The sequence below is a fragment of the Rhipicephalus microplus genome, chromosome 7 (assembly GCF_043290135.1).
Source record: "Rhipicephalus microplus isolate Deutch F79 chromosome 7, USDA_Rmic, whole genome shotgun sequence".
Classification (NCBI taxonomy): domain Eukaryota; kingdom Metazoa; phylum Arthropoda; class Arachnida; order Ixodida; family Ixodidae; genus Rhipicephalus; species Rhipicephalus microplus.
Window position 1 is genome coordinate 45776018 of NC_134706.1, and position 27067 is coordinate 45803084.

Sequence of the window (27067 nt, forward strand, 5' to 3'; positions counted from 1 at the left end):
CCACGCTAACTTCAGACAAGTGACGAAGGAAGCCTATGCTAAAGTAGTAATAATGGGCTACCAATTAGCCGAAATATGTACATTTCTATGTTACATTTCTCTCTCTCTAATGCTCTCTCTTGCACACAAACTAAAACACACACCCACCCACTGCCAAGCAGCTCACACACACCCACACAACAATAGTCGGAGTAAAGTTCTAATTCATCAATTTTTATTCAGGCACCTTCTTTATGAAGGTTTTTGCAAAAAATCCTCATTATACTAAAGAAAAAAATTATTTTCAGTTTTTGCGCACGACCCGTAGGATCTGGCTGCTCGCATCATCTAAACCACTAACCTGCGAAGACTACAATGCGACATGCATCTACTATAGAACGAGGAACCTAACCGACAGCAGCGTCTCCTTGCTCTACCAGGCCGTCTGGAATGAGACACTGTGCGTAAGCTTTGGGACGTAAAAAGCATGAGCTTTTGCATGTCTCCTTGTTGTATTCGTTGTTTTGTATTAAAGCTTGCTTGACCTTCCCGCACAAAATTCACCTTCTGGCAGGGATGAAATATTTGGATTCTCCACCCGTGAATTTCTTATTTTTGCTTGCTTAAGGTCAATTTTACGGTATATTTTGTTTTTGTATATCGAATATTTTTGTTACGGTCAAAATAGGGACTGTGACTATTTATTCATCATATATTGAAAGTACCATTTGCGGTTACAGGTATTATTCTGAAGTTCCAGATTCCTGCGCTGGTACGTCTGCTTGCACATTCTTTTTCGAGCGTACTCGTACCTGTGTTGCCGGAGTTTGGGCATCCAAATTGTGTCTGTGATGGACTGTAGTTTACCTCAAACCAATGTGCGCTTAGAAACATTGCCGACATAACCGAACATAAACTAGGTAGAGCCTAGCAGTGGCCCAGTAACAACATGCATGAACTATAAAAGATCTTGAAACAGCCTAAAAACAACCAGATTAGCCTTCGGAATCACCCAGTTTTGTTGTTGCGTGCGTGGCTGACTGGAAGCTTTTCCCATATTTCCGGATTTTCGGAGACATACCTTAAAAAAAAGTGCTCTTCAAGACATACCAGGGCATCGATCTGATCTCTTGAAAGTGTGCGGAACGATAACATTGCGGGTCGTGTTAGGAAGCAGAGAAATAGCTTTAACTGCGAAAACTGACAAATATGTGTTATGAAACAGATAAATGGTTTAACTACTAGTACGTCCTCACACACTGTTAGGAGGGCTTGAGCTACTTGGCACCACGCCAACACCTACGGCTAGGGGAGCGGTGCGGATGAAGGGACAGTGTAACACAGGCAAGTCAAAGAGCTCCTTGGCCTCTAATAAGTAAATATAAGGTTATGGTACAAATAATGGTCTCATAATCAATTTACACCATTAAAATTACACGCCATGTACTCTCGGCACAAGGAAAGCATTGGAGATTCCTCGTGATTGCTATGGGGTGGTGGGGGAAATTTTTTTTACTTGCGGGCACTGCCAGCGTCAGCCTTTAAAGGCAAGAGAGGGGAAGAGAAACGACAGTTTTCCGGGTGTCCTCCTGGGCCCGCATGAGACGCGCATGATTGCGTTTCGGGACGCGAGCATGCGACACAAGACGTGGGACACAGACATGCGCAGTAGGGGTGTACGAAGGGACAGCGTTACACGGTATATTGAAAGAGCTACTTTGCATCTAATGAAGATCAGTGAAACTCAAGCTTTCTCGTTGAAACTCGCCCTTTTCGCGAAAGGCGGAAAACTGAAAGCGAGATGCGGCGCAAAACAAAACACGTTCTTAAGACACCGGTGACGTTGCTTGGACGCCGATGAGTGCAGATGCGCGCACATCGATCTCCGCATGTTCTCGTATTTTCTGTGTCGTCTATCCCATTGAACCATCCAGAATTCGCTACAAGCGTGTAGTGAACGTGCTCCAGCATCAGTGGACACCAGTTTCAATTAAATTAGGGCTTTCGTTTTTACGAACACTTTTTCTTCCACCCACAGAGGCTTCGCTACCTCTAGCGTCTAGCAGAGGAACGGCAGTGAAACGGTGGTGACGCCGGTAGACGCTCGCCCGAAGACGACAACCACAGCCTTGCCGTGGTTGCTGACGGCTATGGACTCGACTGAGGAGTCACAGACAGCATCCGAATGACCATTCAAAAGAGGTTTTGGTGAAGAAGTCACGTGCTTTTCCATGCAAAACCGGGATGAAGCAGCACTGCCTGGGAATTTCAACGTGGCGTCCGCGCACATCGACGTAAAATTTACTGTTGCAACTGACACGGACCACCCTGAGGAGGGATGACAAATATCCCAATCGCTGAAACTGAAGGAGAAACAGGCTAGGTAGTACAAATTTCAACAAAAAGGGGACTTCTCCGCAGACAGCAAACTTCCCACGAACAACCAGCCAAAGCGCCGGGGCCGACCTATAAGACGGAGACCTCCCGCACTACCCAAAGACGATCTGGAAGTTGTCTTTCGACCTCACTAGGCACTACCTCTGAAAAATGTAACCTCCCAAGCGATCTCCAATGCTATAGTGGAGGCTTGCAAAGGAACAATCAGGTGGGATCAATTTATTCTCAGCATCCGACCAGGCTCCAACATAGCACTAGCGTCGTCTCCAGACCAGGCCGTCGCGATGGCGATGAGATGTGTCACGTCTTTGAATAGCAGTGGAAGACCACACCCGGTCAACGTCTATGTTATGGCAGGTTAAGGAACAAAAAAGGGTGTTATCATGGCATAGAGCCGCACACCCCATTTGAGACCATCAAAGCGAGCATCCGTTTCCTCTCGCAAGGCGTAACGCTGGTCTACGCTCGGATGTTAGGAGACTTTCACAGTGAGATCTTGACTTTCTTCTGGGACGTTCTTCCGAGATATGTGTACTGCAGAGAAGGTGAGAAGGAGCGTATTCCTTTTCGTAACAGCGCCCAATTTCGCTGAGTGTGTGGGGAAGTTTGCCACCGCACCGACGTGTGCCCACAGTCAGACTCACCCGTGTGTTGTACCTGCGAAATGCGTAACCCAAAAGTAAACCACAACTGCTCTCCGACATGCGCAATTTGCTCGGAAAACCATGTCACTAGAGAGCACAGTTGTCTGAAACGCTGCAAGCCTGTTCGTAGCAAGCACTGAACCCTCCCAACAAACCATACAAACCAACCCATCGCTGGTTTCAGTCTGAGGAAAAGGAATATGAATTTATGTACGGACGAGAAGCGACAGAAAGAATGGTTCCAGAACGCGCTGCGCCGTCGAAAAATTGTGCTATGGAGACACTGCAACCCGGACAGTGGCATTCAAGTTTGACATCATTGCCGAAAGCAACTCCCAGGACAATACGAACGCACAAGCCCAGCCGAGAAGTAAGCCACCCGCGGACGCGGCAAGCTTTGCGCAAGCCTTATCTCCCACTGCCAAGCATAAACCAGTTACACCACCTATCAAAGCACACCCGGAATACAAAAAAGTCGTAGCTAAAAACAGACACCTCAAAAAAGAACTACAGGTCATTAGGCGTAGAATGGCGCCCCTGGAGTCACTACTAAACTAGTGGAGTAACACACAAAGCCTGCCGAACTAACCTGTAAGCTCGCAGACCGCTGCGCAGCCCGTGGAAACGCAACAGCCACAAACACCGTCAATAGCGCTCTTAGTTCAGAAAATCCAGCTTGTTTTTACCTAACTAGGTCACATGTAACGCACCTTAAGCCACATGAGCCAGGCGCAGTATCTTCGCAAGAGATCTTGTCACAGCCTGGGTGCTTTCACCAGACAACCTAAGGAAATTGGAATACCAGATATCAATAATATTAATAATGGCTAGACATTATAATAGTAAAAAGACCGAACAAATAAAGATATGGCAGTGGAAATGCTTTTTATTAAAAAAGTAGAAAATTTCAAGGAATTTAGTGAAGTATCTCAAATCCCCTCTGATATAATCTGCCTTTACGAATTAGGTGAGCTTAAGATAATTCTGAGAGGGTACATACAATATAATAACCCGAAACGCCCATAAGTGGTGACATTGGGGACCTCCTGCTGTAATAACGCTAACCATGTCACTCAACTGAACTATTTATTAAACTTGACTTGACTTGACTTGACTTGGATCTGTCTGTCTGTCTGTCTGTCTGCCTTTCTGTCCGTCCGGCCGTCCGTCCGTCTATATATATAAAAAAATTACCAAAATTGATATAGCGTTAAGCATAAGCTACGGTAGCAATGAAGCAGTGCAACACCAGATAATAACGATGTAGCCCAAAACACATGGAGGTCCAAAAACAGTGGGGGTTAGTATAGATAGCCCACTTAAAGACAGACTAGCTGACTTTGAGAACATCATAGCGCATGCAATGGGTTTATTGAAAAAGAGAGACAGGCTTCTTATTATGGGGGATTTTAATGCACCACACACGTGGGACGTTAAACCCCACATATCAATCAATCAATGCACCACACATAAATGGGGGATATCAGCAGGACAGCCCAAAGGGCAAGCTTCTTGTTGACCTTGTTGAAAGGTATGATCTCTGTCAACTCACACAACGAGAACTACCGACACGGGTCAGGAACAGTCTAACTAAAGACATGTCACTAGACTATTAGAAATACTGGAGAAAACGCCGTATGGGCACAACTCGGAGAAAACTTGGGAAGCGACCAATACACTCTAGGAATAACAATTATTGCCACCGCTACAAGACGAATCGGTAAAGCCACAATATCTGACTGGAATAAATTTAAGGAGAACTTGGGAGACCACAGAGAAATAAGAAATCTTTGTAACTGTGTAACATGCCCCGCCGCGGTGGTCTAGTGGCTATGGTACGCGGCTGCTGACCCACAGGTCGCGGGATCGAATCACTGCTGTGGTAGCTGCATTTCCGATGGAGGCGCAAATGTTGTAGGCCCGTATGCTTAGATTTATGTGCACGTTAAAGAACCCCAGAAGGTCAAAATTTCTGAAGTGTTTCACTACGGCGTCTCCCATAATCATAGAGTGGTTTCGGGACGTTAAATCACACATAGGAAGTATCATAACTAACTAACACATATAAAGGAGGCGCACATGAAAATGACGAAGAAGCTAGAAGCATGCGTGGAAATCCCAGCAGTCAACAAACACCTGCTACATTTGTGGGACGCGAAGAGAAGCCTCACAAGAAGATGGGGGAAACAAAAGCCTAATCATAAATTGAAGATAAGGATAGCTCAGTTGTTCCAGGAAGCCAACGACTACGCATGTCCCTTAAATAACAGTAACTAGAGGCAGTTTAGTGACTCACTGAGAGGGACGTTAGGCACCCAAAAGTCATGACATATCCTCAGCAGTATCATCAATCTAGGGGAAACAAAAACAATGACGAGCAGGGCTTTAAAGATTTTAGAGAATGAATTTGAGAGTAACGAAGATGTACTTACCAATGAAGTCAAGAATATATATGTCGGACAGGACACATGCGAAGTGATGCACGACAAATATGCAGGGAAAGAACAACTGGAGTTAGATGCACCCAGAATATTTGAAGAGGTTCATGCTTCAGCTCAGTCTCTAACAAAGAATACCGCTTCAGGACGAGGCAATATAACAAACACCATGCTCAGAAATCTTAGTGATGCGGCCCTGTGATAAATTATGGATTTCTTTAATAAAAATGTATGGGTAGATAGAGGCGACTACAGGAAGGACTCTTAGAGAATCCTAATATTAAAACCAGGGAAGCCAGGAGATATAAGTACCCCTACCGATCGCCCTTACCTCATGCCTAAGGAAACTTTTGGAAAAAAAGAATACTAGCTAGAATAACAGACTATATATAGAGATGATGATGATGATGATGATGATGTTGCTCCTTGTAGCACCTACCAACTCTGGGGACTCGGCAATGAGTCGGGCAGATTGTACATACCAGATTTATGTATAATATTTAGTAGGAGATAAGTAATTTTGAGATGATTTTTATTGTTACGTTAATTGTAAATAACTAATTTTAGGTTGCAGTATTTTGCCTAATGTTCCAGAGACTGAAGATATTTGGACTAGGAAGGCTAGATGAAGAATCGTTAGTACTTGATACACCTACCAAATCTATTTGAGTCACATATAAACTTTTCGGCAGCTTTGAAAATATTCCTGTCCGAGTGTCCCAGCGCGAAGGCCGCAAATGTTAGCAGAACGGCCGATGTAACCGGTAGACCAAATTGCCGCAATATAATTTCGGTAATAAGTTTTCGGTGTGAGGAAAAGTGTCGGCAGCTCAGCAAAAAGTGGTCGATATTTTCGAGTTCGTTGCAATGGGAGAAAAAAGAGGAGATTGCCAAATCTGCTCTGTGCATGCAAAACGTTAGATTTGAAATTCTAAAACGCATTTTGGTTATTACAACTTCAGCTCGTCTTGCTGCACATCATCTCCTTCTCCAAGGGAACTGTAAGTGTAGAAATTCCGGTAATGAATCGAGACTTGCAGCGAAGACAGATAATACATAATTTCTGCACCTTGTTGCAGCAACAAATGCCGTAACAGAGAGAAGAGAGAGCACTGGCTCTGCCAGAAAAACTTTAGTTACACTAGATATTACTAGTTTTAGTTAGACTAGATATTAACTAGTTTTAGAGATATCTAGTGTAACCTCCTCACGAAAAATTAACAGCAATGCGGCTGAATGCTGACAGCATAGATAAACGAAAGCGACGAACTACAATGACTTTAGTGAGGCGTAAAACCTGCCTCTCTGCCTCAACAAAGTTGATGAAACAACATATTTTATCCATTGAGCTTTTTTTGATGCTACAGTTGCACGTTCGACAATGTTGCTGGCATGGACTGCCTGACTGGCATGTCCGCAGCCTTCCGTTCCTCAGCGTTGCTTCTCACAAAGGGTTCGTAATCCTACATTATTGGCACGCTGTTATGATCTCCACCATTACATGTGAACTTAACACCGTTAGTGGAAAGATGGCACAAATGCATGCGGTGTCGTTGTGCTGCTGCAGCCAAATCAAAACGCAGCAGCCAGCCGCTGGCTTCAAACAAGGGTGTTGTGACATCACACCTTCCAACTCACTTTGGCGGAGAGGTTGGGTGCATGCTTACCAAAATGCCAAAGTAAGAGTGCCCGCATATAATTCCATCAATGAAGATTTATTTTTGATTCATTCGCAAACCGCGAATTCATTCGCTGCATATTTGTGAAATTTTAGATTCTGATATAGTATCTCTTCAATGCCCTAATAGGTAAGCCCATGTACATTTTAAGAGAATGGGCTTGAATGCTCTCAATAGTGTGAATATAAAGGTTGGGCGTTAGTGACTCAAACGCTGGTATATTGTTCATTTATTCATGGGTTTTTCAGGCATAAAAATATTACTGTAGAGGCTCAACTGCTAAAGGAACCAGCCCCCAGCATGAAGATGATAGACTGGAATGGTGAATATGATAAAATATTTTCTTTCGGTGACTTCTACACGCGAGTGCACGTATGGCATGATATTCGAATAAATGGGACACCAAGGAACACCAGGAGCAGAGGCATTACACGTTGAAAATATTGCTGTGTGCTTAGTCGCACCCCTATATAGTTGGGCAACACCACGCGAACTGCCGTATCCAACTAAGCATTCAGTCTCTTTTCATTTTATGGCGCCTGCTACTGATGATACTAGGCTCGTGGAAGGTTTCACATGACCTAACTCAATTTTTTCTGAAAAGGATGTCGAAACATCAACAATGATAATGCAGCAATGCATGGGTTTTTAAATTCATGTAACCCAAAACTGAATGTTGGGTTAACTGAAGAAAAACTAACGCCAGTTTCACGCCTGGACAATTTGAAGAAACAGTGAAGCTGGCAAGCAAGTGATACGATTTGCAGATTGCCGTTCGGGTTGCTTTTTAATGTTCGCCATCTTCTTACACTTTTTCTCAATTTTCATGTTTCAGTCTTCATCTCTTTCACCATTTTTGTATTTCTTTTGCCTTACGTCCCTGCAAAAATTTTGTACCCCATAACGTGCAAATAACCTTTTCTCACGGAAGACACTCTAAGAATGTACAATAAGCATCTTTGAGAAAACGTGCTTTTGAACAGCCTTTCATTAATTGCGTACATATAAAACAAGCACATGGTGTTGCAAAAACACCTTAACCAAACGACTCCTTCTACACCTTTTATTTTTTAAACCCTATGATATGACTACCAGCGAGGACGTATATGAATGAGAGGGCATACACCACAAGCTATGTCATATAAGAGTCATTTGGACAAGGTGTTCTTTGTTCGAACGCACTTGATTAGGGGGGGAGGGGGTAATGAAAGATATCTTACAACATTCGAATGGCACATGTAAGGATGAAGGAGTAACAAATAAACAAGTGGAAGGACAGGAAGGCTAGCCAGTTCCATGGACGTAGGCAGGGGTGGTGCAAAGAGGCACTTCCCTCTCGAGACAACAGTAGCACTTGCCCACACCCAAGATGTACCAGTGTTTCCCCACTACCACCCACAATGCAACGTGGTCTTGCACCCTACAAAACATTGTCCTGCTGGCTCCCATGGCCAATTCTTAGACTATCTGGCTACCCAGTACTAGGGAAAGTGGTAAGGGTAGTAAAAGATGATACAAAAAAGACTTCACACAAAGAAAGTAAGCAAGGAAAGGACAGCAAGATGACGAAAAAGAAAGGAAAGAAGATTACAGTACCGCTGAAAGTTTTACTAAGGCACATTATCCGCAAAAAAACGTAATAACACATTCAAAACCCTAAAAATTCAGAATGGGCTCTGCCAGTGGCCCTGAATCATTTGGTCTAATAAACGGCGATAATCCAATCCATCGAGTGCATCACATAGTTATCGTCTTGATGCAACGAAACTAGTGCGCTCACACAGAAGATTGATGATAGTTTCATAGTAGCTGCACTTTTTGCACGTAGTGGCGCTGGGCATTCCAATAGAAATAGAGTATTTATTTGTGAAAGCTATTGCAGGCCACAGGCGGCTGGATTATATTGAGCCACGGCCGTGCCGCCTGCGGCTCAATATATTCCACTCGGCTCAATATATTCCTGACAGAAAACAAAGCTTGCGATGGAGAACTAAGTTATGCAGGTGAGCGTTTGAGAATTTCGTCAAGATTCACTGCGCCTGTGTGATTTACCTGCGATACAGTAGTAGTACACGTGGGCTCTTTCTGGCCTTCTAACATTCTGTGCATGCGTAAGCACAGGTGCCAGCGAACTAAACCTTGTAGCGGCGGCGGTTTTCGAAAACCGCATGACTGAATGTTGGGTAGGGCGCCTCTATGCGCGCGAGGAGCGGGCATCGAGGCACTCCAATGTTGAGTATTGTTATGTACGCTAAAGAAGAGTGGGGATACGCAGTCTTATAGCATTCTATATGGTCATACAGTTGAATGCAAGCTAATTTGCGAATTACCCCAGTGGTAACAAAGAGACAGAAAGTGTAAATTTAAGGGCCCAATTTTTTGTAAAAGAACTATACTACTCATTACTAACCAACCATATTGCTAGTAAAAGCATAGGCGGTGTTTTCAGAAATAGTTGTAGTGTAAACGTGAAGAAAAGTGAACGAAAAGATAACTTAACACCGGCAGGGATTAAACCTGCGACCTTCGAATAACGCGTCTGATGCTATACCGCGAATGTGTGGGGGCGGTCCTTTCCCCGTACACTCTACAGGGTATTTATGTGCAATTTTTACTTAAGCATGTCAGTCAGCAGCTGCTGTAGCTATAACGGCGAATGTGCATCACACATTTTTGCCTGTTTGGTGTCGCTTCGTACGTGAACCTATTATGATAAGGCAGCTGGCGAGTAATCCTTGCATACCGTTTCAGGTCATGAAGTCTGCCACAACGAGATCATGGCTAAGTGACGCCAAACAGGCAACACTGACATTCTTTATTTTCTTCATTTGTGCATTTGAACACTTTTTTTTTACGTTGTGCCACTTTCTTTATTTATTCTGCCCTGAACTCTACCACCTGGCAACTAATTCTGACGAAACGGCTGATTTCGAAATTTTGTCATGTTTTGGTGAAGAATACGGCTATATCGGCATTACTTGGCCTGCAGCTAATTGTATGCATGCAAGAAATACGGAGAACTATTACCGGCGAACAAAGAGTGAAAAGCATTACAGGTGCACTGCTATCAACAAAACAAAAACGACTTCGTTTTTTCACGGACAACGAGATGACATACTGAACCAGTGCAAAAACAGAAACCAAGAGTCAAGTTACGGGGCGCAATTCGTCTCCACCTATACCCAAAGAAACTTTCAAAGCTTTCGTTTTAATCTAGTCGAGTTTTCTTTTGTGGCTTTTTGGGTAAAGGTGCCAAAAGATGACGTAAAAATAAAGAAAGATGATAGGGATTAATTTAAAACCGATTTGTGATAAGTGAAATAAAAAAACAATTTTCTTTAAAACAATGTTTTCTACCTAATAAATATGCCTCGTATATATCTAGCTTCAACTCCAAGCATACGAGTAATACCAGCCTTGTAACGCATTTAGTAAAGCGCAAAGAATTGTGTAAACTTTACAGTACCGCACAATCAAGCTGTGTTATTTGTACTAGTACACCTTCAACCAGTTAAGAATAGGTGCTTTCGCAACAAGTTTTTTTTTTTTGCAGCAATGTTGCAACTCCGTTGATTCACAACAACATTTATGTGTTCTTTACAGCCTATATTTTCGCACCCCTGCGTATACGGTAGCGAACGAGTACTTCTACCAGGTTAATCAGCCTGCGTTTTTCTTTTCATTCATTGCTTTATCTTTATCAATGTTAAGAGTTTTATTAGGAAAGAACACGTACAGTTGACTAAAATAAAAAACATAGAGTGGCAGGAGAACTATTTAACCTCCATTTTCACACCAGTAGAGCAAGAACTAGAACACGCATTCGCGTATCATACCTGAAACAAACTTACGTATGCCATTGATAACTTATGCATACTTGCTGTGCTACTTCCAACGAATTAAGATTGCGCTTGCTTCATTTGTTTATATCCCTTTGCTTCTTGTACGAAAGGTGTTTTACCCAGTTTCGTTAGGTTCAGCGAGCTTCGTTTACACAAAGAAAAGCTACGAACGACTACACTACGCAGTGAGATAGAAATTTTTACAAGTTAGCAATGATGCCAATCATCTGCAGTAAAGAGCTCATCATCATAGAAAGCAACGTAACCAGACACACATATGCCACTGGGCAGCATAGCTTGTGCGTGAAAGGAAATTGTGGGTCTTTCTGCAGCGTCGCAGTCAGAATTATGTAGTTTATTTGTACCCTGTTTTACAGCGAAAGCTGTTATGAGATCACAACTAGAGTCATGCGCAGTTGCATCTTGTCCGCCACCACCGACGCCGGTGTCCATAACCACATCACGTGAAATTAGAAAAAAAAAACCTTGCCCCAATGACACAGTGGGGCTTGAACCCTGGTGCGCTTGGTGTAAGCCCAATATTCTACCACTGAGTTACGCCGGTGCTTGTAACTGGTTGTCAAACTTGCCTTAGGCAGGCTTCATGTCGGGAAAGCAATCGCATTACAGCGACTTATATAGCGTTTTACAGCAGCGAAAGAACAACCAGTCGTCGCAAAATGCCATTAGCGTAATGAGTGGGCCATCCAATGCTCCAACCCATCAAAAAATCTTGTTCTTGTTTCACTATGAACTATGGCGCATACCCACTTCAGCCGTCAGCCACTGTATGAACAATTGGCACGAAACTCCTAGCAATTGTTTAGAGGATATCACGCTTCTCAGAAGTATGACGAAAAACAGCTTGAGGAATGCCGGCCTACTACCCAAAAATTTTATTACTAATGCCCCAATGGGTACCAAGAAAGTGTGCTTGAATTAGTTCCCAATTGGTGTTTTGAAGGGCACTGAAAGGCCGCTCTTATAGCTTTCGCGGTGACTGTGCCGTGCCTACCGCGCAGGCCTGGTAATTTTTTTTATAATTCTGCTTACGTAACTACAACGCCTGCTGCATTTCAGCTAAACAGATGAAAATAAGTGTACAGCATGTCTAAAAGCAGATGCCTTGTACAGCCACAAGCTATCATAGAAGGTGCTCGAAGCGATGTGCACGCACTATATATAGCAAAAGAAAGAACGGTGGAACGACACGATTTTTGTGTGACAGAAGCACAAACCCGCGTAAAGCAATGCGAATTTTTCCTCTCATTTACGTATCAACACATGCGGCAACTGCTCAATAGAAGTGTACAACTGACATCACAGAAAGCAGAGATACTGTCACAAGGCATACCTTAGCATCAGACGCTTTCGTTGCATTCCCTCCCTGCGGTTTCAACTCGCTGCCCAAGCACTCTTACGTGCATAACATTCATCAGGCATTAACGTAAATCAGGCGATTTGACAATATCCGTCAACTGACTGAAGTGTGGTATCTGCTGCGGCAACAGTTTCATCCAAGGCACGAGCTCGCTGTCCTGCTCAGAAAATGCTGTGCGTCTTAGGGATGGAGCCAAGACGATCCACCATCACCGACGTATACGTGGTATACATTGACCTAAGCGTACCGACGTGCGATGTGTGTACGCACCCAATCATTGATGATAAACACGCGCAGTATTGCTAAATACGTAAACGTTTAGGCGCTCAACGGCAATACTTTATTTGCATCGAGAGCCCAACACTTTCAGCCGTAAAATGATTGCACTTGCATGCACTTCGATGCGAGTTGATTAGCTCTCGCCAAAGAAAGGAATTGAACTCAGTTGTGACAATGCCATCTCCTGTTCATGTGCTGCACCAGCGCTGCACATTGAAAGCCTCGGTGATTGTGCGCTGGCAGGCAGAGTCTCAGAGGCCTTGCCTTCTCAGCTTTTTATGACACGTCAGCATCAAAGCTTTCGTTTCGCAGATATTCCTGTGTCAGTGGTCTTCGCTAGACAGCAAAAACCTGCGTTTACTGCGAGCGAAAATTCGACATAGATGCAATGAAAGGTATAAGGAGCTATACGGTGCTTGCACTTCAGCTTTACGTCTTCACCCAGAACTAAAGGCAGGTTAGCCATTCGCAAGGCAATAGTGTGACGTGTGTCTTTGTGCGTGGATATTGGTATCGCGTTCAAATCCTGAAGGTGAAGCTTGTTTTGCACGTGCGCCTCCTGCACCATTGAATGGCCGTGTGAGTACAAAGGAGAAACCACGTAGAAGCGTGGCAACGGCGCGTCAACAACGTTTGAGTGGTTCCACGTACTTATATACCGAGCTTGCTGTTTAAACAAATACTTCTTTACATGAGTGTACGTGTTTTAATTACTGCTAACGACTGCTGTTATCTTTATGCTGGCTAAATGTGTCCCTATTACTATAGTTTTTTGCAAAAGATAGATAGATAGATATATAGATAGATAGATAGATAGATAGATAGATAGATCGATAGATAGATAGATAGATAGATAGATAGATAGATAGATAGATCGATAGATCGATAGATCGATAGATAGATAGATAGATAGATAGATAGATAGATAGATAGATAGATAGATAGATAGATAGATAGATAGATAGATAGATGTGTGAAGCAAAAAAGCGTCAGTTTGAAGGCTTGATTTTCTTTGTTAGTCGCAGTATTATTCGATACTAAGAGAGAGATGCCAAGACAAAAGTAGGGAATGTTTTTAGAAAAAAAAATTAAAGGCAAATGTAAAATATAGGAAAAGTGCAGCGTAAAGCTCTCTAACTTTACGCTGGAAGAAACCAAGCCAGCAACCTTCAAATAGCGCGACCGGTGCTCTAGCACTGTGTTCCGCAGTCTTTGTCGCCAGTGAGTTTGAGTCTCCGTTACGTCTTCTTACAATTAATAGAAACCGGTGGCCACAGTGACAGGTCACCTTGGTATGGCCCAAGATATGCTCTGGTAATACTAACAGGCTGTATCTTCTGACATTTTTCAGGGGAACACGTAATAAAAGAACTCAAGTACTATAATAGATTTTTTTGGCTTGCCATTTTTCTGGTGCGCCTTGTCGACGCCGAAAATTGCAAGTATACCTTGAATATTATAAAGCGCCTTTCGTTGTATAGTACAAGTAAGTAGCACAGCATGCCTTGAAGACTATTTAACCGTTTATGTAAGACAAACTAATTTACTTCGGAACATAACCTTACCTGCGAAAATTATTTATCTCTTCAAAGCTAATTTAACCCTTAAAGACAGAAACTAAGTGCTCACTGGAGTGTAGGAAAAGAGTGAGAACTCAAAATGAGTGCTCAGAAATTTTCCTGCACAGCGAGTAATGGGCAATAAATATTCCGTAGATGGCTTCACACGTACCCACTTATCACTCTAATGTACTTTGGCCAATAGGATCTTGAGATCAATTTCTAATAGAGGTTTTTAATATAAAGTTAGAGTTAGTTCACTCTGGGTGATTCTTCGGGCCGCAAAGAAGGCTTGGATGTTACTTCCAAATAATTAGAATCTCTAAGGCATTCTTGTGAGGTGTGGTGGAGCGCTTGCTGTCTCGTATCTAAAGGTATTTATTGCTTTAAAGGGCTCTCAACAAGCCGGCCCATCTAGCCGATTCATTTCTTACAACAAAAGATGTTATGAGATCAATTTTCTGGTCACGCGCAGTTGTTGTTGTCTGCCGCCACCGCCGCCGCTGGTGTCCGTAGCCACATCGTGCAAAATTAAAAAAAAACCTTGCACAAATGACGCAGTGGGGCTTGAACCCGGGCCCACTAGGTGCTGGCCATATTCTACTACTGAGTTACGCTGGTGTTTATAACTTGTTGTCAAACTTGCCTTAGGCAGGCATTACCTAGCACCAATGGCACAGAGGGGCTAGAACCAGGGTCCTCTGGGTGCCAGCCCAATATTCTACCACTGAGCTACACCAGTGCTTGTGACTTGTCAACTTGCCTTAGGAAGGCTTGATGTCGGGAAAGAAATCGCGTTAATACGACTTAAAAAGCGTTTTACAACAGCGAAAGAACAACACGTCATCGCACAATGCGAATAGCGTAATGAATGGGCTGTCCAATGCTCCAAACCATAACGAAAGCTTGTTCTTGTTTCCCAATTAACTGTTGCGCATACCCACTTCAGCCATAACTCTTCATCGTCGTCAGCCACTGCATGGACAATTGGCACCAAATTCCCTGCAAGTGTTTAGCGGATACTACGCTTCTCAGAATAACGATGAGAAATAGCATATCGAATGCCGGCCTACTACCCAAATGTTTTTCATTAATTCCCTAGTGGGTAAGCAAGTGTATTTGCAGTAGTTACCCATTGAGTGTTCTGAAAAGGCTCTTAAAGGCCGCTCTTCTAGCTATCGCTGTGACTATGCTGCGCCTACCGCGCATGCGTGGCGTTTTTTTTTTCAGCACTGAACATATACACTCTTTCGTCAGCAGCCCAAATACCCATTTAGCAGCTTAGATTTGAGGCAATTCTAATGTTCAAATCAGGTGTTTTTGGTGGTCTAAACACCAACGCACTTATGTGCCAACATGCTACGTCCTTATTTATTTTTGACTTCCATGCCTCGTTCGGGATTCTATCCTTTAATTTTTGCGTTATCTAGTTGTAGTTCTGTTATTAATATTATGCCCTAATCAACGCTTGAAAGAAGATCTTTGCAATGTGTGCAAAGCAATAACAGCCACAGCTTAGAATTCACAGCCGTGACTGTTATTGTTCAATTTTCTTTGTCATTCCGAAATGTGAAGAAGCTGATCTTTTCTAAACCTCAGATTCATGAGCAAACTGCGCGTTTAATTAAGAGATATAAAGACAGACAGCACCTAACTAAGAAGAAAATTTTCTGAAAATTTGGTGGAGTGGTTCCTGTCATTTTTCAAGTTACTTTCATTGATGATCTATAGTCCTTGAGGTTTTTAGCAATGGAGTACAGTACGGTACCACATATTCAGCCTTGACGCTATGCTCACTGGCAAACTAAGTCGAATGCTCTGTTCCATCACACCCTGCGTGCTGCAGCATCATACGTTTCTGTAAGGCTGAAACAATCTGTAATATTCTGCAAGAACTGTACCTCGGTTTTCACGTCGTAGCTGATCTATCCCGCCGAAATGCGTAGCCTGCCCGTGTTTAGGCATGTCCAAAAAACGCAGTCATTTTATTTTTTATGTAATTGTGCGCCCGAAAGAAAAGAGTGTGAGCTTTGGCTTACTTTTGGAATTACGTATATGAAAAACTGTGTGCGCTTCATGACACTGAAGCTGCCTTTCTTGCTTTTCCGATTTCATGAATTATATAAGACTTGTGTACGTGTGGTGGCCGGGCTCCTCAAAATTCAAAGGGGTGGTGACACCTCAATTCGCGGCTATTTCAAGTCTGTTGTTAGTTTCGTCTGTATTCAAGAACTCTTCAAACGAAGACTCGGACATAAAAAACGCGAATATATTTTAATTCACTTCTAATTGTGTAGCTGAATGCTCACTCTCGCGATCTAGGCAAATCACTTGCGCAGCAACACTGACGTCTCAGAATAGGAGAAGCAACAGCAGTTTCCGCAACGTCACACCAGATTTGTAGTGACGTGAGTGACCTCTGCCATCTCCGAAACGTCTTTTGTGAACAAGAAGATAACTAGCATGCCTGCTGTTACGAGTGTTCTGGCGTACCTTGCTGAGACACACTGTGAGTTCGTCAAGGGCTCTGAGTGCTTTGAAAAAAACTCTCAACGCGTCGTTCAGAGACGCTGTGCGTGTCCAACAGCAGAGCTGTCTTATCCTCCATCAGCATCTCGGCGCTAATAAAAGGCCGGCGCATCGAGCGTCTGGTGGCTTCCTCGTCCACGTTCTGTACATATGTTGTAAATATTGTTCTCTTCACTGTCTTAATAAATGCCCCCATGACGTATTTTTAGGCCTCGACTTCCTGTCGGCGCATTTTGCCCTCATAGACTGTTCTACCAGTATTTTCCGTCTACACTTTCCCGCAAAGAACCTCTTGCACAACGGCCGAGCTGCCTCCGCACAACCGGACATGCGCGCCTCCCTCCACGGACACTGGCCTACGTAGAGCTCGTCTCAATACCACCAGTTCCCGACGGTCACTATTTTCTGACCCCTATCGCCGATGTCCTGATAAACCGCGGCATTACATTACCGCACGCCATTCTGTCCGTCGCCGGAAATTCTACGTGCCTCCCAGTTGTGAACTTTAGCTTGACACCTCAAGTGCTGCCACAAGGGATCTCTTTGGCGTTGCTCTGCACCTCGGAATACAATGCCGTAGATGTTTTCACGATGGCCGCTCCTTCTGACCCCCACGCTCAACATCAATCTGACACTTTCTCCGACAGCGCTATTACGTCGATAATCACTGCCAACTTAACGCCGCAGCAACTGACGAGCTCCATTGGGTTCTGCTGTCCTACATCGACGTTTTTGACCTCAGCGGCCGTCCGTTGGGGAAAGCCTACTGACATGACCCACCGCATAAACACTGGCAATGAGAATTCTATTCACAGGCGTCCATATCAGGTGTCGGCGGCCGAGCGTCACATGATCCGAAGTGAGGTCGACAAAATGCTCACCAAGGACATCATTGAGCCATCTTGCAGTCTTTGGGCTGCTCCTGTAGTGCTAGTCTGCAGGAAAGGTGGTGCATGGTGTTTCTGCGTTGATTTTCGACACATCAACAAAATTACCAAAAAATACGTGTACCCTCTGCCATGAATAGATGATGCGCTTGGTTGCCTCTATGGGTCCCACTATTTTTCCTCCATAGACCTTCAATCCGGCTACTGGCAGATAGAGGTAGATGAAATGTACCGTGAAAAGACGGCATTCATCACTCCTGATGGCCTATATCAGTTCAAGGTCATGCCTTTCGGCCTTCGTAATGCTCCAGTCACCTTCGAATGAATGATGGACTCCCTGCTCAGAGGATTCAAATGGTCAACCTGTTTTTGCTTCTTGGACGACGTCATCGTCTTTTCACCAACATTTGAAACTCATATAGAGTGCCTCTCAGCCATCTTAGGCATCTTTCGTCGCACTGGCCTGCAGCTCAACTCGTTCAAATGTCACTTCAGACGCCATCAAATCACAGTACTTGGCCATTTTGTAGACGCCAACGGTGTACAACCAGACCCGGCGAAAACCAGCGCCATCAAAAACTGGCCTGTACCATGATCTGCGAAGGATGCACGCAGCTTTTTCAGACTATCTTCCTACTTCTGACGCTGCATGAAAAATTTTGCGCACGTAGCGAGGCCGCTTACGCAGCTCCTATAGAGAGACGTCCCGTTTTCATGGGGCTCCGAAGAGGCTTCTGCGTTCTCGACTCTCATCGCTCTTCTCACTACTTTTCTGAATCTGGTACACTTCAACCCTGCTGCCCCTACGGAAATTCGTAGAGATGCAAGTGGACGTTAGATTGGTGCAGCGCTGGCTGAGAAACAACATGAACATGATTGCGTTATTGAATATGCCAGCCGCCTCCTATACGCCTCTGAACGTAACTATTTGGTCACAAAGCGTGAGTGCATGCTTGGCTCTTGTACGGGCGGTGGCGAAATTTCGACCTTATTTATATGGACGCCCATTTTCGGTAGTTACAGACCACCTGCTGGCTCAACTCTCTGAACGATCTATCAGGCCGCCTTGGTCGCTGGGTTTTGCGCCTGCAAGAGTTTTCCCATTCGGTGGTCTACAAATCTGTCCGCCTACGCAACGATGCCGATTGCCTCTCCCGGTACCCTGTCCACGATGCTGAGGACACTGACGAGCCCACGGAGAACTCTATCTTGTCAGCGTCCGACTTCCTAAACAATGGGGAAGAACAGAAGCGCGATCCAGTGCTGCTTGATATCATCAGTCGCATGAAATCCTCCCCAAATGATGCTTCCATCCGCTACTTTGTCATTCAAAAGGGTGTGCTATACCACTGCAATTTCCGACTAGACGGGCCCGATTTTCTCATTGTTGTGCCTAAGCATTTGCGCCGCTGTGTTCTCCCCGAACTTCTCGACGCTTCCACGACTGGACACCTTGGCGTAACCCACACGTACGAGCGCGTCCGGTGCCGTTTCTTCTGGCAAGGCCTTGCTCATTCGTAACGCCGATACGCCGCCACGTGTGATCTATTCCAACGTCGTAAAACACCGTCGCTGCTACCCGCTGGCCATCTTCAACCAATCGACTTACCCGGGGAACCATTTTACCGTGTTTAATTGGACCTGCTTGGTTTTTTACCCGCATCAACATTCGGAAACAATTGGATAGCCGTGATTACAGACTACGCTACCCGCTACGCTATTATGCGAGCTCTATGACCAGCTGTGCAACCGACGTCGCTGACATCTTGTTACGGGATGTTATATTGATTCACGGTGCTCCGAGACAACTTCTCACAGACCGTGGCTGTACATTTCTATCCCAAGTCATCGCCGACATTCTGCGTTCTCGTTCCATGCAACACACACTGACAACCGTTCACCACCCTCCAACAAACGGCTTCACAGAATGATTTAACCGTACTCTAACAAATATGCTCGCTATGTAGGTGTCGCCCGACCGCCGAGACAGGGACCTTCCCTTACCCTACGCAAGTTTCGCGTATAATTCATCCCGTCACGACACAGCGGGCTATTCGCCGTTTTACTTAATGTACGGAAGAGAGCCGACTTTGCCACTGGACACAGTCATCTCAGCTCACACCTCGTCCACCAGTGGGTATGCCCGCGACGCGATTGCGCGAGCCGATCATGCCCATCAGCTCGCTCGCACTCGGCTGATGGCGTCGAAACCCAACCAACGACATCGGTACGATGCAGAACATAAAGACGTACATTTTGCTCCCGATACCCTCGTTTTACTCTGGTCCTTTCATCGCCAGCTGGGTCTATCAGAAAAACTTCTGTCTCATTACACGGGACCCTACCTTACATTGCGTCAAGTAACACCTGTCACCTACGAGATCAGCCCCATCTATCCATCATCATCTGCTGTGCGGTCCAGTGATATTGTACACGTCTGGTGGATCAAGCCCTACAAGATTGCATCAGATGACGACCTTTAAAGCACTGAGACGCTGCCTCCGCCACCTGGGGTGATGCGACGTGCCAATGCATAGAGATGAAGAAGACAAAGCATATAGACGGGCGCGAGCTAATCTCTGTGGCTGGCGATGCTCGCTTAACCGGCTGAGAATACATCTGTGCCTACTCCTCCAAGTCGATCTCCTTCTTGTAACAATATAAACGCTTCGTTTCCTTCTTGCTGTCTTTTGCCTTGCCGCTGCCTCGATGCTAATGCAGCTGGCCATAGCAGCTGTCAGTGCGTTTGTTTCGCTGGTGCTTGGTGTGGTCCATGTGTATGAGAGCAGACGAAACTCAACGCGATGTGCGTCACAGCCTTGTGTTCTCACGTGACCAAGCCACCCATGCATCGACGTCACTGCCCAATTCGGCACCGCGAAAGCGAAACCAAAAATTGTCGACATAAATAAAGCATTAATAAATTATTTAGCGAAAATACACGAATCTTGGTGTGTGTATCATATTTCCTGGAACTAAGCGAGATGCTTACAGCAAAGAACACGCATGCCACAAATTTGGTGACGCCACCAGTTTAAGCCCCGTGTATAGGTATGACGGAGAAGGTTCAACGTGAATAGGGGACGGCGCAGAGAGTATCGAAAAGAAACTGACAGGTGTAACAGACAGCAACAGAAAAAGGTGGGTCAGGTAACAAACGGGGGTAAAAGACCTGATCGTTGAAATCAGGAAGAATTGAACATTGGCCAAGCACGTTGCCCGGAAGTGGAAGTAGAGGACGCTGGGCAATAAAAGTTACTGAGTGGTTTCCGAGAGAACAGGAACGTGTGAGCAAGGACGGAACATTATGTGGGCCAATGAGGTTCAGAAATTGGGTATAACGTGGTCACACCAAGCACAGGACCTGGTTGCTTGGCAGAACCTCAGAAAAGGATTTGGCATTGCAATGGGTTAAGATAATAATGACAACGTACCTACAGCAGCCAAGACGCCTTCGAGACTGCAGTGATTCTCAGCTTACACTTTCCACGTTGATGTCATAAAAGAGCCATGCGTTGCATTTTTGCACGAGTCAGCAGTGAATGCTAAAGGAATCATTACGCGTTCAAACTTGCGACAAACCTACAGTGCATCGCGTGCTAGGACGCAAGCCCTTAGCAGGCGGTGGTGGTGGTGGCGGTGTTGCAGCAGGCGGGGTTAGCTTGGCCTGAATGGCCGGCAATTTTTGCGCCTGAGCATCTCTTGGTGCTCTTTGCTTGTAGCGTGGTGCGCTTTTTTGCTTGTTGCTAAATGGTGCGCTTTGCTTGTAGCGTGGGTACGCTGAAGTTACACGCAACATCCACAAAAGAGCATGGCGGGTCCATATGGCGCCGTTTAGGCAGTTTCAAGCCTAAATTTTGAAATGTGTTCAGTGCTGCGTTGAAATGTGAGCCAGTTCTTGCCCTTAGCCGCCGGAGAAGTGCCGTGCCTTCGAAGGACTCGCCCATCCTTGACAGCTGCGTCGAAAAAGCATGATATGTCAAAAGGCGTGTTAGGCCCTTAGCAATTTGGCGGCACAGGGTCACGGACTCGATGAATGATTTTAGGAGCCATATGCCGATATTTATTTCGCTCTAAAGACGGCATTGGTGATAACAACGCTAGGAAAAGCATGGTGTCGCTTTAGACGTGCTCTACGATGGTGACCTGTTGGAAAATTGCGCCATAGTATAGTGCGTGTCATCAGTTGCTAATGACCTCATATTTATATCCTATTTACTATTTTTGAAAACAAATAATAGGGGGTGAGACCTCGTCAGGCTTTTAGCCTTTAGTCCTTGCATCCCGCAGGAACAAAATGCTGTATTTTTTCTCCTGCAAAATAAACAATGTTGAATGTTGAAAATAAAGAAGGCAGCGAGCCCGGTTCCTTTGCGCTACAGGAGAAGCGCTGCACTTGCGCCAACAGCCATCACTGTCAGTTGAAGGACTCCGGTAAGACAGAGATAACACGTACCTGTGAATCGGCGTTATGCGAAACATGCGGATGGAAGGTAACCGTGTTGCAATTTTAAAGACGATAGTCTTTCTTGGTGACCTTAGACGCAAAAATTTTGGTCTGTCTCTCTGTCTGTCTGTACATTTGTCTGTTGTCTACTCTTAACGGTACATGGTACCTTAAAAGGCACCAGACGACACCCCAAACGGCCGACCCTATTCGCAGCGCCCACAAATATTGCTCAAGATTTAGCGTTCATACTTCTGCAAATGTCAATTAAAAAACAATTACTGCGCATATCTGAGGCAACATAACAACAGGTATATAATCTGTATGTGCGGCTTTTACTGGAAAAAGCATCCATAAGTAATTCTAAGCATCGTAGCGTTTATTACACTGCACTGACCACGGAACGCTTGCACGAAAACTCAAGTGTTTTTAGTGCTTTGCTAAATCTACATGGTGGTGACACCTACCGGTCACCTTGCGTTCCACACCTTATAACGTTTGACGCGGGCGCGCACGCCCGTCTCAGAGCCACGCACTTTGTTTTCCAAGTTAAGTGCCAGATAGCGCTCATGTCTCACGTGCGACGTGACTTTATGCGTTCGTTCGCCTCCGCTGGACGCTTGAGGCACTCAAACGCAGCGCCTCTAGAATACCATTCATCGATTTTCTTGCGCAGAACATCAAATAAACGTTTTTTTCACTCTCTTCAGATGCAATACTATCGTCTTTCGACAACATTTGCATTGTAACATGCAGATACGGAGCCAATTTTTTTAAAGATGATAGCCTTTTATGGGGACATCGGACGAAAAAATTTCGGTCTGTTTCTCCAACCTAAACAGTATGTTAAACGGTCTCAAAGTGGCCAAACGATACTCCAAACGGCCGACCCCATCAGCAGCACTTATCTCTATTGCTCAAGATTGAGCGCTCGTACTTGTGGGATTGTCAATTAAAAATCAATTATTGCGCATATCTGAGGCACCATAACAAGATGTCAATATTCTGTATGTGTCTGTTAATTGAAGAGGCATACATAAGTAATTACGCAAGTGGTTCCAATGCTTTGCTAAGATGACATGGTGGTGTAGAACCCGTTGTTTCGCGTTCTACACCTTATCACTTCAGAGACCGGCACGCATGCCACGCATTTCGTTTTCCTGTGTAACTACCAGATAGCACCCATTCTCACATTTGACGTGGCTTTATGGCTTTATGCGCTCGCTTGCCTCCACTGCCTGCTCGAGGCACTCTAACGCAGCACCTCCAGAATACCATTCACCGATTTTAAATGCGAAGCATTTCTTAGATAATTTCGGCGACTTCGAACGTATCTATCTATCTATCTATCTATCTATCTATCTATCTATCTATCTATCTATCTATCTATCTATCTATCTATCTATCTATCTATCAATCTATCTATCTATCTATCTATCTATCTATCTATCTATCTATCTATCTATCTATCTATCTATCTATCTATCTATCTATCTATCTATCTATCTATCTATCTATCTATCTGTCTATCTAACTATATATCTATTTATCTATCTATCTATCTATCTATCTATCTATCTATCTATCTATCTATCGATCAAGCTGCCTACGACTTTTAGCTCTCTTGGCCGTTCCTATTTAGTATTCGTACCAAATTTGTTATGGCATAACATGACTGTATGAAGAACATGTTTCACTAGTCATGACATGAAAATCATCACGAGTGTGTCATGAATATATTGATTTACATTTCAAGGTCCTGCGGCTCTTGGGGTGCTTTCGTTGACATGGCGTGTTGTAAAACTGGTATGATATGACCCGATTGCATAGCGAACACAAGCGTCAGACCCTATCATGAAAATCAAGACATGCGTGTAATGTAACAGCTTTTCCCGCCGCAGTGGTCTAGTGGCTAAGGTACTCGGCTGCTGACCAGCACGTGGCGGGTTCAAATCCCGGCTTCGGTGGCTGCATTTCCTATGGAGGCGGAAATGTCGTAGGCCCATGTGCTCAGATTCGGCCGCACGTTAAAGAACCCCGGGTGGACAAAGTTTGCGGACCACCACTACGGCGTCTCTCATGATCATATGATGATTTTGGGACGTTAAAGCCCACAAATCAATTAATGTAACAGCTTCACTACATGCCACGCTCATAATGCGCTGGCGGCCGTTTCGATAGCTTCACTTATACTGAATTTGGTATTACGGGTCATGAATGGATGACGAAGGTATGATACTGGTGCAGGTATGGGGCCAAATTTTTTATTGAGCGACACTTTATGAAATGACGCTGAATGTATGTACAAATGTTTTACGCACAGACATGTGTCGAAGAGCAGTAGATGTTTATATAACCAGTTCTCCGCACTTGCGCAACGATGCCAACTGGAACATGCATATTGGCAACACCAGAAGCTGATAAGAAGCGCTGATGCTCGCGAGGACACTAGCCTTGTACCCTGCTACACAAATCAACTTCAGCGCATGGCAACTAACCACAATTTACGTTAACCTGACGCGACGACTGTATCAAAGCAGTGCATATGTCAGTTTAAAAAAATTTGGTAGGCAGCACTGCAACCACTGTTGACGTTTCACGAAGATTAGCGTCTATTTGAAAAGTAGTTTCGAGACCTGGCGTAGCTCTGCTGTGAAATGCTTCGTTTCCATGCAGAATGCTTGGGTTTGATTGCAACTGGCACCCTGATATTTATTTTTTGCATTCGTGGAGTCGACGCCACCGTTGTTGTTGTTGTTGTTGTTGTTGTTGTTGTTCCCCTATTGTTAGTGGCGCATACCTAGTGTGGGGGATTGGCCAAGAATCGAGTGGTTTCAAAATTTACTGCTCAGATTTGGAATGATGGAGGTTTAACAGAAATATTACCGATAGCCTTGGAAAGTGTGGTGCCTAATGTTATGCATACAAATATTTACATAAACGAATTTATTATTAGAATAGAGCAATAATCTGATTTTATACGTATTTAAATATGTAGACCTGTTAGAATAATGAAACTGGTTATTTAGTCAACCTATTAGTTTCATCAATATAGTCCCGGACGGCCGCGAATACTGTCGCATTAGAGAAATCAGAAATGGAAGCTCCAAAAGACAAAATGACAGGCAGAGATAAGTCCATACCTATACCAAGTAAAGGTATGGACTAGGGTTAGGTGGAATAGGGTTTTTTTAACGTGTTAAACCGCCTGCAGGTCAAAACGAAATGGTCTATTGTTTCCAGTTCATCACAGAATGCACACAGTGGCGAAAGTGCCTGAGCAGACCTGTGTTTATAGAAATTTAGATTTGGTTCCCGGCAACGCAGCCTTTTGATAGCTACTTCTTGTTTTCGAGTGCAGCAAAAGTCTCTTCGCCAGGGATATAATAAATGCGATATTCTGTAGAGTTTGTTAGTGCTGAACCTTTAAAGACTTGCATAAGCGTACGTCTGCGGAATCGAGCAGCAGTCACATAAGCGGATGATGGACAGAGCGGTACAATTGGTTCGCTGATTAGCGACTTAGCTAAGGAATCGGCTATTTTGGGTGCCTGGTTTGGGTGCCTGCACCTTTACGTCCAGGCACCCAAACTAATCGTACTTTTCTCAAATGCGCAGGTACTAGTGCACGGAACGCCTTTGTTACGTGATTATCAGAACTAACAGAAAGTGCCGCACAGAGAGATAGGGAATCTGCTATTATGACAGCTGATGTAATTGCTGTATCTAACTTACTTAAGGCGAGCACCACTGCCAGAAACTCAGCCACAAAAACGGGTATGAAATTGGGTAGTCGAAGCGAATAAATTCAATTTAAAATTGGGCTGAAATTACCAACCCCTGATTTTTCGTCGTATTGCGATGCGTCTGTAGCAATAATAACGTTCGTTGTAATACGGCGCAGGTGATCTTGTAGTAAACCATCCAAAATATTATGGAGAAGTACTTTGGCATTATTAGGAAAAATGTTGTCGAATTGAATTTCCACCGAAGTCGGGTATTTCTTAACGCTCGTGCGATAATAATACCCATGTGTGTTTTCGTCGTTCCTGGGTAGATACTTAATGTCAATCACTTGTGGCACATACACTTATTGGCGAGTATATGCCGCTGGTATTCGGGTATGTAACACTGTCCCTCTGGAAGTGTTTCACAACGTACGCGACGAAATTGTGACTTAATTCATGTCTTGACCAGAGCGTGATATTTGTCAAACTATCTTACCCTTTTATGCTAGTTTTGGTTTACGCCTATTTAACGGGGTGTCTGCGAGAGCACCCAAACGTAAGCACCCAGATAGATAGATAGATAGATAGATAGATAGATAGATAGATAGATAGATAGATAGATAGATAGATAGATAGACAGACAGACAGACAGACAGACAGGCAGGCAGACAGACAGACAGACAGACAGACAGACAGACAGACAGACAGATAGATAGATAGATAGATAGATAGATAGATAGATAGATAGATAGATAGATAGATAGATAGATAGACAGACAGACAGACAGACAGACAGACAGATAGATAGATAGATAGATAGATAGATAGATAGATAGATAGATAGATATATAGATAGATAGATAGATAGGTAGATAGATAGATAGATAGATAGATAGATAGATAGATAGATAGATAGATAGATAGATAGATAGATAGATAGATAGATAGACGCACTCGAAGTCGCTGAAGTTCCCTAAGAAACGCTTCGCATTTAAAAAGGTTCTTTTGTTCATGTTTTTTTTCGGAAGAATGCATGACTAAAGGGACGTAAACCATTCATCTGCTACTGCATCATTCTACCTTACAAACTTAACTATCGGAGCGGCCAGAAGAATCGCTAGAAGCAGGCATCAAAAGGAGATGAGTTTAGAAAATGCACATCCATCCCGATTATGTCTGTATTACGAAATCACCCCTGTTGCATGTTATACATAACAGTAGCCCGACTAGCGACTAGCGTGGCTGTAGTATAACGTGGGTCCATTCCTTTGTGGATGG

General features: G+C 44.3%; 1 long non-coding RNA gene across 1 annotated transcript in view; it reads left to right on the top strand.

The window, feature by feature from the left end:
- Positions 1-27067, top strand: part of LOC142766921 (uncharacterized) — a 42001-nt gene that overhangs the window by 14412 nt on the left and 522 nt on the right. The window contains exons 2-4 of the long non-coding RNA XR_012884663.1: positions 288-439; positions 7386-7459; positions 13991-14077. This is a non-coding gene — a long non-coding RNA (uncharacterized LOC142766921). The remainder of the gene's footprint in view (positions 1-287; positions 440-7385; positions 7460-13990; positions 14078-27067) is intronic.